Source organism: Larus michahellis, chromosome 7 (genome assembly GCF_964199755.1).
Source record: "Larus michahellis chromosome 7, bLarMic1.1, whole genome shotgun sequence".
Classification (NCBI taxonomy): Eukaryota; Metazoa; Chordata; class Aves; order Charadriiformes; family Laridae; genus Larus; species Larus michahellis.
The window spans coordinates 32,398,318-32,411,701 of record NC_133902.1 but is presented as its reverse complement, the minus strand read 5'-3'; the positions used below and the strand labels follow the sequence as shown (position 1 = coordinate 32,411,701).

The window sequence follows — 13,384 nt, the reverse complement described above, 5'->3', positions numbered from 1 at the left end:
GCTGCATAACTTAAAAATCGGCTAAGGTGGCTACTCTGTTACTATTTCTTTTAAGAAGCGACTCCCTGTCCCTTCTAATAAATATCCTTTGCACTATCTTAAAAATAAGTGCAATATTCCACTCATTTCAAAAGCAATAATCAATATTTAGTACCCTAAATGCTAGTTTCTTTAAAAGACAGATATAAGCAGCATACAGGCTTTCAGCCTGCCTCCTGGAAATGGCAGATGTATTTCCCTCACCATTTGACTTTCTAAGTCCCTGGTTATATAATAGAGTAAATAATTAAGCCTATCATTCTGAGAAGTAAGAACAAAGTGATGAACACTTCACATTTTTTTCCTCTGTTCTGATTCCTGTTTTAAGAATGAGCTTAAATTCCCAATCACTGGGCTTTAAATTCATGTTTAAACATTTTTCTTAATTCTCTTAAGAGTACCACACACATTTAACCTCACTTCATATTTATCTGTTGGCAAGACTGGAGTAAGACAGGCTTTTCTGACTGAAAGGCAATACACATTTTACAGAAAACATATGGTTTGAAATGTGGCTTTGTATCTCTGCATTTCTCAAAACTTAACAATAAGAGATGAAACTACTTAATTCAGAGAAAATGAGTTTTGTTTTTTGAGGTGGGAAGAAAGGGCAAAAGGCACCAAGGTGGGAAAACACTGCTATTACAAAGGCATGGCTTCCCCCTGCCCCACAACGTTTCTGGTAGCTATAATACCACTTACTGCAAGAGAAAGAGTAAAAATCCTGAAATGCAACGCAGATTATCGGAGAGAGAATTATTTATGTAAGATTTTGAAGTTACAGTTGAAGGCATTTTATAAGAGAATACTTTTAGATACTAAGAAATCTTAAAAAGACTGTATCTGCATGTATTGCGTTTGTGTGGCAAGGTTTTGGTAGCGGGGGTGCTACATCTGTGAGAGGCAACTGGAAGCTTCCCCCGTGTCCGATAGAGCCAACGCCAGACAGCTCCAGGACAGACCCACCACTGGCCAAGGCCAAGCCCGTCAGTGACAGTAACGCCTGTGTCATAACATACTTAAGAAGGGTGAAAAAAAACCAAAAACACCTGTGCTAGACCAGCAGCAGTCAGAAGAGAGAGGAGCGAGATCATGTGAGAGAGACAACCCTGCAGACACCGAGGTCAGTGAAGGAGGAGGGGAGGAGGTGCTCCAGGCAGATATCCACCTGCAGCCCATGAAGAACCCGAGGCCAGAGCAGGTGGACGCCCAAAGGAGGCTGTGACCTGTGGGAAGCCCATGCTGGAGCAGGTTTGCCAGCAGGACTTGTGACCCTGTGGGGGACCCATGCTGGAGCAGTCTGTTCCTGAAGGACTGCACCCTGTGGAAGGCACCCACACTGGAGCAGTTTGTGAAGAACTGCAGCCCATGGAGCAGGGGAGGAGTGTGAAGAGTCCTCCCCCTGCGGAGGAAGGAGCGGCAGAGACAATCAATGTGTGATGAGCTGACCACAACCCCCATTTTCCATCCCCCCCTGCACCGCTGGGGGAGGAGGTAGAGAATTCAGGAGTGAAGTTGAGCCCGGGAAGAAAGGAGGGGTTGGGGGAATATGTTTTAAGATTCAGTTTTTATTTCTCATTACCCTATTCTGATTTTGTTTGTTAACAGATTAATTTCCCCAAGTTGATTCTGTTTTGCCTGTGAGAGTAACTGGTGAGTGATCTCTGTCTTTATCTCGACCCCAGAGCCTTTCATTATATTTTCTCTCCCCTGCCCAGCCAAGGAGGGGAGAGACAGAGTGGGTTGGTGGGCACCTGGCATCCAGTCAGGATCAACCCAGCACACTAGAACACACCTCTGCTTTTCCCTTTTAATTGCATATATTTGCTGTTGAGAAAGCCAAGGGGAACCAAGACTGCTTTTATAAACTTAAGGCCTGGAGGTATGATATGTGATCTACAAAACTCTGGCAAATGGTCCAAACTTGTTACCCTGGTGCAAATCTGTCATCGTTCCTTTTAAGTCCACAGACTCACTAGGATTAGCAGCAGTACAAGTGTGAAATTTGGCTGATTAACTTCGTCAGGAGGAGCTCTGTGTAGAAACAACAGCTGCCGGGTCAGGAGCTATAACTAGCATTTCTCAATGCAAAGGAATAGTGAGAGGAGGTATCACGGTATTTGTTAGCAGAGTTTCACATTTTCACTTTGATACTACATGAACAGAAACTACTACACGCTCTTCTTTGACTAATAGTTCTTAAATTGCTACACAGAGAAATGCAGTGAAGACATGAAATACATGAACACCGAGTGGAAAGGTCAAACAATTATGACTTTACACAGATAGCAGCATTTGTAGCAAAAAGGACCACAGCAAGCAAGTCATGCACAGTGACTTGCAGGCCAGGGAGAGGATCACAGCTTACCCACTCCTCTCTCTGTTACCACATATTCTGGACTACACGCTGCAGCTCTCCCTCCATTTCTGTGCAAGTGTCCTGAATTTATAACATCTCCTTGCAGGAACAGTTGCTACAGTGGCATGTTAAATCTGTCAAGAGAAGTTGGCAAAGATAGAGATGAAAGACTGGCTCCTTAGTTAAGGTCAAGGCTTATACGTTCCTGTGGATACACCAGTAATGTTTTCAGTTAAGTATGCATTCCAGAATGGGTTTAAAATATGCCATATATTTCTGCAATAGATAAAGCCTTTCAGAGTGAAACCATACTCCAGAATATAGTCACTGCTGGATAACCTAAGGAATCTAACCAAAGTCCCTAATTCAGGAGCTGAGTTTCCTTAAGCAGTGGTGATTAAGAAGTACCCTCTGGAGTTCAATCACCTACAGAAGGGGCCTACACACTTTTAACATGGTCACCTACAACAGACAGTGTAAGTGATCTCCCTCCACCCTTGGAATTTCTGTGTCATTTTTCAGTATTTTCAAAACTGTTCTCTGGAAGCATTTGATATTGGAGTCTGGGTGAAACTTTTCCGTAACTATAGTACATGCCTGTCAGCACAGAAGAAGATCGGGCAACTGAACTTACCATTAACTTGCTTTTATGTGCTTTGACCAGGAAGATGCACAATGGCCTTAGCTGTTTCCAAAGGAAAAAAATTCCTTAAGTATTTAAAAAAGTGTAGACAGAGTGAAGAATAGAACAGGAAAGAGAAGAATAAGTCCATTTGCCAGGAGCAAAATGTTTACATTAAAGTGAAAAATATACGTAAAGTATTCTAAATCCACCCCTCAAAGATGTGATGTATTACGTTTTGGGGTTTTTTTAATATAAGGTCCATTTCACCACAAGTTTTGCAAAGACAGTTTTTATCTTACAACTTCCTGCCAATGCAGAAATTCAGGCTTCTAAAATACCTTTTTCCCAGGACATGAACTTCAAACATCTTCTGTTAAATGCTCCTGAAAGTCACACACACACAAAAAAAGTCATGCAAAGCGAAATTTAATCCTCAGACATCTTTTCTATGATAGAAGAACAGAAATATATGTCACATATTTTAAATGCTTTATGGAATGCACATTTGAATAAAGTACCATGACTGATATCTCAATCAAAAAAAAAAAAAAAGAAAGAGAGGTATGTCTTTAGACAACACTGAAGCCAGAAGAGAAAATAGCCATAAATGTTTTCTTTTTCCCAGATTTAACAGCATTGTTTAAAACAATGAACTCCAGAAGAGCCATCATGGAAAATAAAAATAAAATAAAATATTCGAGGAAATGTGTCTCCAACACAAACTGAGAAGCAGAGATCTCACCTGTAGCACAGTATTTAATTCTTGGTATCCATGATGAAGGATAGGAAAAATGAACTTAAGATGGGAATCAGAAGAAATCATAAGAGCAGCTGGATTCCAGTGTGGTAAGAATTAGAAAGCTTCAACTAGTTTTGAGACTGTAAACCTTTGTGCCTAAAGGAACAGAGGTTTGGACACTGTGAGCCTTGCCCAGTATTTCTATTTCTGCATATTCAAACAAAACAGTGAAGAAAATCTGTAAATCAGTCTAAGACCACCTGGTCTTCATATGTTGGGCTAGGTATAGATTATAGATTGATAAATCAATCCATCAGGCAGCGGTGCAGCGTTAAAATAAGACTTAGGCAAAAACTACAGAAAATAAAAATATCTGGACATTCTGTCTGTGAAGTTTTTTAAAGATGACCCTGGTCATGCAGTGAGAAATATGAAAAAAAGATATAAATAGTAAAAACGTTTGATGTGTTTCCAGATAATATTTGAGTTGAAGGAGGGATTGACCTGCCAGAGTAGCAATTAAGGCAAAGGAGGAAAAAGCCCAGTATCCTCTTCTGCATAAAACAATCATACACGAAGCCTAATAACCTGGCCACAGCATGAGGGACAAAGCTCAAAGTATCAATGTGTCCCTTACATGAAGCAAGGACTTGTCAGTCCCTGTCTGATAATGCTTATTGTGTTGAGCAGCAGGTACTTTTAACTTGAAAAGGATTTACAAACCGAAAAGAGACTGAGGCGAAGCAATGTAAGAAGCAAGCTCTGGGAAGTCTACAAAATACAAAAAGTTAAATATGGATACCCCAGGAACAATACACGACTGATGTAGAGGCAAGAGGGGGGACAGAGTATTTGAAAGACTTCTGAAGTAAAGAGTTCTGAAAGGTTTGAAGAATAGAGAGAACTGAAATAAAAGGACCCAACTGAGAAAAACAGGTCTGAACATCAGGGAAAGCTTCTTGACACCAACATTATTCTGAGCGATATTTAATGTTCACAGTGGCAGCCTTTTTGAGCTGTACCATACTGTGGAAATAATCTCTCAAGGGAATTTGGGAATCTTGATACATGCATTTGTATCAAGACTGAATAAAGCGGTGTTATACGCACAAGAGAAGCAATTCTACATTGACAAGAGGAGGATCAGATGACCAGCAATGGGTACCATGATTGCAATCATTAAAAGATGAATTGCAATAAGGTATTTATAGCCAGTGTCAGACTTTTCTTTTATGAAGTACAAACACGGCCTTGCTTGATTTCAAGGAGGCTATGTCTTTCAGAAATAGTTTTATCACAGGTTTGGGTCAAGAGATCAATAAAACAAAATTTAACAGAAGCAAACAAAAGCCCAGACATATGCTCCAAGCTAACATCAATGATGCCCCCAGTGCGGTGTATTTTATCGCACCCATTCTACAGCACAAAAGTGGGTCCTTCCTGCACAAACAGGGTTGTCATAATCTTAACGTCATAACATGGAAATATGTAGAAATATCACTGTATTTCTTTGTACAGAGAAATAAAAAGCTTCAGGTAAAATAAGAGAGAAAAGCACTTATTTCTGTTTGAAATTTGCATTTTTGTTTTATGGTACTTGCATTTTTTTTTGCATTTGAAATGCAGAGAACAATATAAACCCTGACAGAATCACTCTGATAGGAATCATGTACCTATTCCTGCAGACAAGCAAAGCAGAAAAACTTTTCACATGTACATTTCTGTCAAATCTGGTTGTTGACAATCGAACATTTTAGTAGTTCTCAATACAGTAGCTGTTGCAAATTCTGGGAAAAGAAGGTTGCTAAGATTCCCTCTCACTCTGCAAGTGGAATTTTCCACTTTATATAAATACTATTTTTGTCAAAGAGTCTTGTACAGAGTCCTGCTACCATCGCACATGAAACGGAAAGTTCCATAGCTATAATGAAACTGGGAACTTTTGTTCATGGAACACTTTTATTTTCATATTAAGGACAAACATGCGTCATAGTCAAGAGCAGGGCTACTTATCTTTGAAATAAATATAAGATTTACAATTGTATTCCTAAATATAAGTTGTATCAGATTTTAGAAGTTAATTTTCCATAATGAACTTCTGGCAAAGTCCAGGATAAAACACCCCTGAGCACAGCTGCTAGTTGCCACGTCCCTTACACCTACCATGAGAATTTGCTTGCATGCAAAGCACTGTCAGCTGAGTCAGCGAAAAGCAGAGACAGCTTTCATTGAGGAACATTAAGATTTGTGCAATTTGCAACAAAGCAAGATATCTATCAAAGAATTTATACTTTCTTTTTCTAGAGCAATGGCAACTTTCAGCCATTATTACTAGACACATCAAAGCATTTTGCTTAAAAGCAGATTACTGAATCATGGCAAGTAGGGCTAGACAATCTCAAGTCATCCAATCTATCTATGTGAAACAAGAATTCTACCTTAAATCTATGGTGTCAGTCAAACTCCACATTATCTGAAAATCACTTCACTATAAAAAGCATCCAGAACAGAGGAAAAAGAAGTAAAAGGTAAGTTAAAAGCTGGCAGAACAAGAACAACAAAAAAACCCAAACCAAAACAAAAAGATGACTGCTATTGGCCCCACGGAATTTGGTGCATTTTCTGTGCACATGTGTAGCTCAAAAAAAATCACATCTTTGAAACAGATCTTAGTGAACTGTAAAGAGAAATTCAACAGAAACTACAAAAATCCCTAATACATCTCACATTTAAAAGAAAGATCAGCAAGATTATGCGACATTTGCAGAGTAAACAGCAAATAATGACAAGCATCAACATCTTGCTTGTAATCTGGAACTTTAATTACTTCTGAGAAAATATAGAGGAAAATAATTAAAGTTGTTAATTATGCAGATTAATTGATGGAATTATAACAACTACTTAGGCATTTCAGAGTTCATCTTTCAATAGCAACTAGATGTTGAGAGATGTGTTCTGTCTAATACCAGTGAGAACAATACAGACATATGGTCCACCTTTCCCTGAAGGTCTGGAATCCCTCTGCTCAAAGTTTTACTTACACCAGAAAAGTTACAAAAGTATAAATATATATTTGGCTTGCAAAAAAAAAAATTGTCATTGGTGATAAATCACAGCAAAAAAAAAAAAAAAAGAATCACATGCAACTCTCAGTTTTTAGAAGAGCTTATTATAGGGCTGGACTTAGGGGCAATAACAGCTTTGCCTGTAGACTGAGCAATTTAGGGAATCAATGGGATTTAACACACACAGCATGTCAGAAAGGAAATGCTCCCCAAAAGACTCAAGCAAAGAGAGGAGGACTGAAATGGGATGTAAAATTTCACTGTAAGACAAAGGTACAGAATTGAGCATGAAGGGATACTAACTTAAGTGGGCACTACTCAGCTTGAGGCCTGCCTGGAGTTACCTGGTGGTCTTCAGTTCCTCCCATGACAGATGTGTACACTCACATTTGGCACCATCGCATACGTAACTGTCTTTCTCAGGAGAGCAAACAGGTGCAGAGAAGCCTCCACTACTTATGTTATAATCACTCTGTGAAAAGGAGCCCGTCAGTCTCAAATGCTGCTGTTATCCTGTCTCTCACGAAAATAAAATTAATTTTATTAAGCAACCTGGCAACTACTGTCTGACACTTCCATCAACTTGTACCAATTAATCTCATCGAGCCCAAGTTTATTTCAGTCTCATTTAGATTTCCACCATTCTGTCTCTTTTCTTTCACTGCTTTAAGGATAGTTGAGTGTATCTGACAAACAAATGAGTAGGTGTCAGCTCTTTACTCTGATGTTCACCCTCCAAAGGTTAAAAGTAAAAATGACAGAAATCTTGACGTTCGTGAATTTCCTTGCAATGCCTTTCAGCTGACAGTCAAGCATATCTAAACAGTTTTCTTAGTTGCTTGCCCTGACATCATACCACCAGACCAGTAAGTTTCCTCAGCATCACATGTTGGTAGCTCTCACATCAAAGCAGGAGGCCCCACCTCAACCTCCCAACCCCACCCCATCCAGGGTGGCTCGCTGCCCCAACAGCCTGCTCCCGTAGACCATTCCACTTTTCATCATTGCAGCTTACCACAAAATAAGTTCAAACTCTGGAAGAGATCTGCAGAGAGCCTGTATCAGCGTTGACTATAAAGACAACTTCTTGAAGTGGTCTATATTTCAAAGGGTACCTGTCTGCATAAGCTTTTAAAATTTGTTAAAAAAAATATCCAAGACAAAAATTTCGTTAGTTCATTCAAAGTAATCCCAAACTCTTAATGAGAAAGTTACGGGCCTGTTAATATCAAGTAATAGTTTGTAACAGGGCTCTCCTTTGAAACCTGCATTTCCTCCGTTAACCACCGTAACGGCTGTATCACTCCTTTAAGTAGATCTGGTCTCAAACTGTACAGTAGAAGAAAGGGTAAGCAAACAAATGAATGCTTTCTGTAAGATGTCAGCTTAGGTTTTACGTTCGTTCTCACACAAAGGGTTGACATGTGAACAGTCAAGGACAGGTAGGTTAGAGCTTCAGTTTAATTAAGAGTGTTAAGAAAGTCTAATAAAACTGAGAGTTTCAAAAAAATGTGCAATTTTATTTGAATCACAGGTATGCTTTGGGATTACCTATGGACTTTCAAAACCAAAAGACTGCTCAGAAAGCTTCTGTATCAGAGACAAATGAAAACAAATAAGGAAATCAAGGGGTTTGGGTGGGAGACACTAGCAGCCCTGAAAAATCTTGTTTTATGAGCACTGCACCCCAAAAAAAGCAGGAAACATTCCCCCGACCCCCTCCCCCAAGGCAAGGAAACAGTTGGATGTGTTTCATAGTGAAAATAGGATAAATGATTGGAATAAAACAAATTAAAGAAAATATACTAATGTTATCTTCTTTTAGGAGCGACACAAACTGTGTAACTGGAGTTGTGAGTATAACCAAGGGCCACATGAGTATCTGCCCAGTTCTCTGAAGTCTAAAACAGACATCAGATGGTATCTCATGCTGTTGTCAGTGAATGAAGCTGTTCTGTTGTCTGCAGTAAACAAGGGTTTGTGTGATGCTGTCAAGGCAGACTCTGAGTAACAGCTGGTTGCAATCTCCATCCCCCATCTTTCTCGCAGAGGAGAAAAGCCTTCTTTGATAACAGATAGTTCAAACACTCAGGAACCCTGGACTCAAGAAATGAGGTGACACCTTTACAAAATACAGAGCACAAACGTGATAAATGAACTGGAGAAAGTAGCACTCAAAATTCAGCTAATTTAAAACTCCAAAAGGTGTCTTGGTACATGCTGCTTTGACAGCATACATACATACTAAAAGGCAGAATTCCCGCAGTACATCCAACATCAAGAGTTCAAAGAGATTTGTCAAACATTGGACACAAATTACTTAATATATTTTACTTTCAGTAGCTCATCTGTCAATACTTTTGTTTTAGAATGGATTTCCTAATTTAGTACGTCTCAACTATATAAAAACTACTTTAATTCCTATTGTTCCAGCTTTAACATCAAGCATCTTTTTATTTTAATTTGTTCTCCTCTCATAGCTGGTTTCCAGCACTGGTCTCAGCAGTGTTCAGTCTGATTTTCTCAAGGCTTTTTCCCCATGAATGATTTTCAATTTTACATGTCAGCAAAACATCCAAGCCCCTGATACCATGGGGTAAAGATCAAAATCTGATGATAATTCCTCCCAACCCTCCTTTTATTTTATTTTATTTATTTGTAAGAAAAGCATTGCCTTTTCTTTTTTAACCCGCTCCCTTTTTTCAGATCAACACAGAAGCCAGATGAGAACTTGAACTTTTATCCCCTCTGGGAACTGACCCCACTTTTCTAAACCAGGGTTTATTCTCTGTTCTAGCAATAAACAGAGCAGAAAGCTTGAGCTCCTCTCTCGAGGTGGCACATACCATATATACAAGGAGCTCTTTGCTTTTCATGCAACTCATTCCATTAAAGAAGGTTTCCCATTGAATTTTAAAACAGTACTTCATATTTCTTATAAAAACTGCCAATTGCATCAGCCTTACTTTTTTTTCTGGTATGCGTTCTGCTTTAAAATGTCACATGCAATACTTCAGCTATAGGTGCAATATCTATTACTGGCTGTGACCCTGCACTGGCATCATTTTGTTGCTATCAACAATCACTTGAGCATTACAGATTTTTTTGGCTGGCAACATCACCTACTGCTTTGTTGTTACACTTAAAGTTGCCATGGAGACAAAAGAACAGCTGAATAGCAATTTTAATGCTTGAGAAATGTTTATTCTTCAGTAATAGGATGGTACTTGCCAGTACGGAGTCTCAGGGTTTAATGGAAGTTATTACAAATAGTAACTTTTGAATTAAAGCCTCACTCAAAAAAAGGCAAAAGACAAAAAAGAGAGACTTGTGTTTCTTCCTATCCACCCTAGTGCTACTGGTAATGAACAGAGGCAGAGAAGACCATCTCCTTGCCATGGAACAAGAGATCAGCACAGAAGAAGTTGCCTTCAGCCCCACATCCTGAAGGATGCAACAGTCGCTGCACCAAGATGCTTACCTTATTTTCCCTCCAAATGCCTCTAGGTTGCAAATAATCTCAAAGTGGGAAGAAATAAGGAAGCTCCATGCTTCATCTTCCTCATCAACTCAGGTAAAGTGCTGCTCCATCCACAGAAACACAACACAAACTAGGAAAAACAAAAATCAAGGATCCTCTCCTTGAATTTTTTTCCTCTAGCCATACAGAGTTGCTTTTTCTCTAGCACAACCCTTCCTACACAGAGTATGGGTAGAAGCTCAGACTAACAGCTGAGTCCCGCTGCTCTCTGCTCATAATCCATTAACTCACATTACAGTATAACTTGCAACTGATGGGAATCGAGGGCGCTGGGCCCCGGGATACTTGGCGCCTTTCAGATTCCAGTCTAGATGTTTAATTCCTTCCATCTAACCGCAGCTCCTGCTCCTGAGCGGACAGAACGCATGGGATCAAAATGCGTATCACCTAAAGACTCTTCTACCTTAAATCCCATTGTTGGTGAGTCAGAGAATTTCTAAAGATCATCATAAATAGCAGATTTTCTCCGGTTTGGTACAGTGGATCCGAGACAAAATGCAATAAAGCAGAGTCTTGTTCCACAAAGCCAACCAGTAGGCAAAGCAGGCAGCTGTCAGGGACAGCTGAAGGAATATTTTCTTGTGCAAGAGCCTTCCCCCCCTACCCTCCACTTGACATTGCTGCCCCTCTCCCAACACCTCAATGGCAGCAAGAACACAAAACTGATTCCCTGGGGTTGCTGCCTGATCCTTCCCCAGCAGTAGGAGGTGCAGGATAATACAGTCAGGAGGAAATATTCTAGAAAGACAGCAAATGGTAGAGGACAATGCACGAGAGGAGGAGGAGGAAGACTGGGATAAAGATGATTCTTCCTCCTCCTCACCAGACCTTCCTGCTGGAAGACTCCTGCACCACCACTTCTCAGTCACTGAATTGTCTCTGCCCTCCCTGCCCTGGCTCCCCACAGCCCCGACATGCCACTCACGGCTCCTTTTACCTCTACAGAAGCCTCTCGCGAACCCCCAGCTTTCAACAACCCAGCCTCTGTGCCAAAACACGTCTTGTTGACACTTCAGAAAGAACACTTCACACTGAGGATTACGATATTTTACTTGTGTTGGACAAAATCTGCTTTTGCTAAGAAGCCTTGAATTGACTTTGGAGCTCACAGAAGTAAAAATATTAAATGTTAATATATGAAAGAACAGGCAGGCTGTGACAGCGGAGGTCTGTTCCTCTAGCTTGGAAGTTTCCAGCTGAGTGAGAACATTCTATTGATAAGCTGAAATTAAACACAGAGATTGATCCTAGTTTTACAAATTCTCTGATCTACAGCAAAGATGCTTAAAGTGGAAATAAAATTCTGGAAGACCACTGTTTTTTTGTTCTTTTGAGCAAATACTTTTCTATTACTTGAGGGAGAAGAGGAGAGATGATGACAAAAGAAGATTTTATTACAGTTATTTAATTTCAGCATCTCAGCAGTCATCTGGAATCCTAAGGTCTAAGGGACATGAGGCAAAAGATCACAACAACAAAGCGAAAACATAAGAGCAACTTAATCAAAAAGAGGGTATGACAATATTTTAAATAAGCTCCTTGCCCACTCGCAGGAGATTCATTATCCCAACCTCAGTTTTGCCTCAGCAGGTCCTGCTCTAGACTTGTCCCACCACAGAGAGTTTGCACAGCTTAAGCAAGTCAGCTGGGCAGATGCCCAGCAAGACAGGAACTTGTTCCAAAAAGAGAGAGTGCTCTCCAATTATCCATCTTGTTCAGAGGCACCAATACGGATGGCCAACAACAGCACGCAACACCCACTTTGTAAGAGCATCCATCAGGGCCAGCGGAGGGCCAGGACTTGGGCATCACCCCCCCAACACTGCAGCAGCTGCCAGTTCCTGACAAGTCTGAGCCAACACGCTGGTCTCCAGCTACAGACCGAAAAATGCAGTCTGGCACATCACTTCTGACAGGTTGCCAAGCCCAATTCCAAATCTCTCTAAAAGTGAAGGATGAAGGGAGAAGATAAACCTTTCTGATCCTTGTGTCCCCACAGTCAAGCCTGAATGGAAGGGAAAGAAGGCCACGCACCAGGAAACTAGGTAAAACTCAAAGGGAAAAGGAAAACAGCTGAGTGGCAGCCTCAGCTCAGTCCCACTGGCATTTTTATCAAATATGTTTGGAATTGTTCCCACCTTGGGAGAAAAAAAATCTTCTCTGAAACACAATTTAAAGCAATGTGTGACAGGGCAGGAAATAAAGGGCTTCAATTTAAAAGGTTGTATGGAAAGACCATTTTATAGGGGGAAGACTTTTGAAAAAGATTGCTTAATGAAAAAAATTCTAGATGGAACTCAGAAGGAAATAAAGCAAGAAACTGATAACTTCAAGGCCAAGTTGCATTTGAAGATTAACATATATTCAGAAATTATGAAGAATGTGAAAGGGTGTGCATTTAAAGCTTAACAGCTATTCACACAAATTCCTTGTGAGAGACACTGTACTAGCATCTGTGTGAAGTCACATCTGTGTGAATTCATTTCAGGACACCTGAGAAAAACCCAGACATATAACGTCCTCAGAAAAAGTATGAGTCTTTTTTTCACATGACAACTAGATTAAAAAAGAGAAAAATTAATGCTTGGAGATAATTATAACCAGTTGACTTGCAGTGGTAGATGTTTGCCTAGGATTTCAGCTCCTATATTTCTATTTTAAATATCTTAAATAAAGGACAGTATCTGGATAAACTCGGGGGTGAGGGAGTAGGGTACTCAGACTACTCAACCGCGAAGGAAGAAATGCATTTAAGATGACAAGTAAATAAAAACATATAAAGTTTTAGAAGGGATCCAATCAAATTATGGAAATGAAGAATGGTGCAGAAATGGGCAAACACACCCATTGATCATCTAGCAGCTTCTAGCAATAAACACAAAAAGCACAGACTTAACTGTTATCTTGCTATATTAGCTTAGTACGTCCTCACCGCACCTTAGATAGCGCAATGAGGGATTCCTTGGTGGGAAGGTGCAGATGCAGGAAGCTTTTCCCTGGAGAAGTTTGGCAGAGA

The 13,384-nt window shown here is 40.1% G+C and overlaps 1 protein-coding gene across 4 annotated transcripts in view; it reads right to left on the bottom strand.

Moving 5' to 3' along the window:
* ZNF385B (zinc finger protein 385B) overlaps positions 1 to 13,384 on the bottom strand; it is a 172,858-nt gene that overhangs the window by 71,796 nt on the left and 87,678 nt on the right. The window contains exon 1 of one of the 4 annotated variants that reach the window (XM_074594786.1): positions 10,309 to 10,530. The exons of the other annotated variants lie outside the window; for them this stretch is intronic. The gene's annotated coding sequence lies outside the window, so the exon portion shown is untranslated. Of the gene's footprint in view, positions 1 to 10,308; positions 10,531 to 13,384 lie in introns of those variants that run through there. 4 annotated transcript variants of the gene reach the window in all.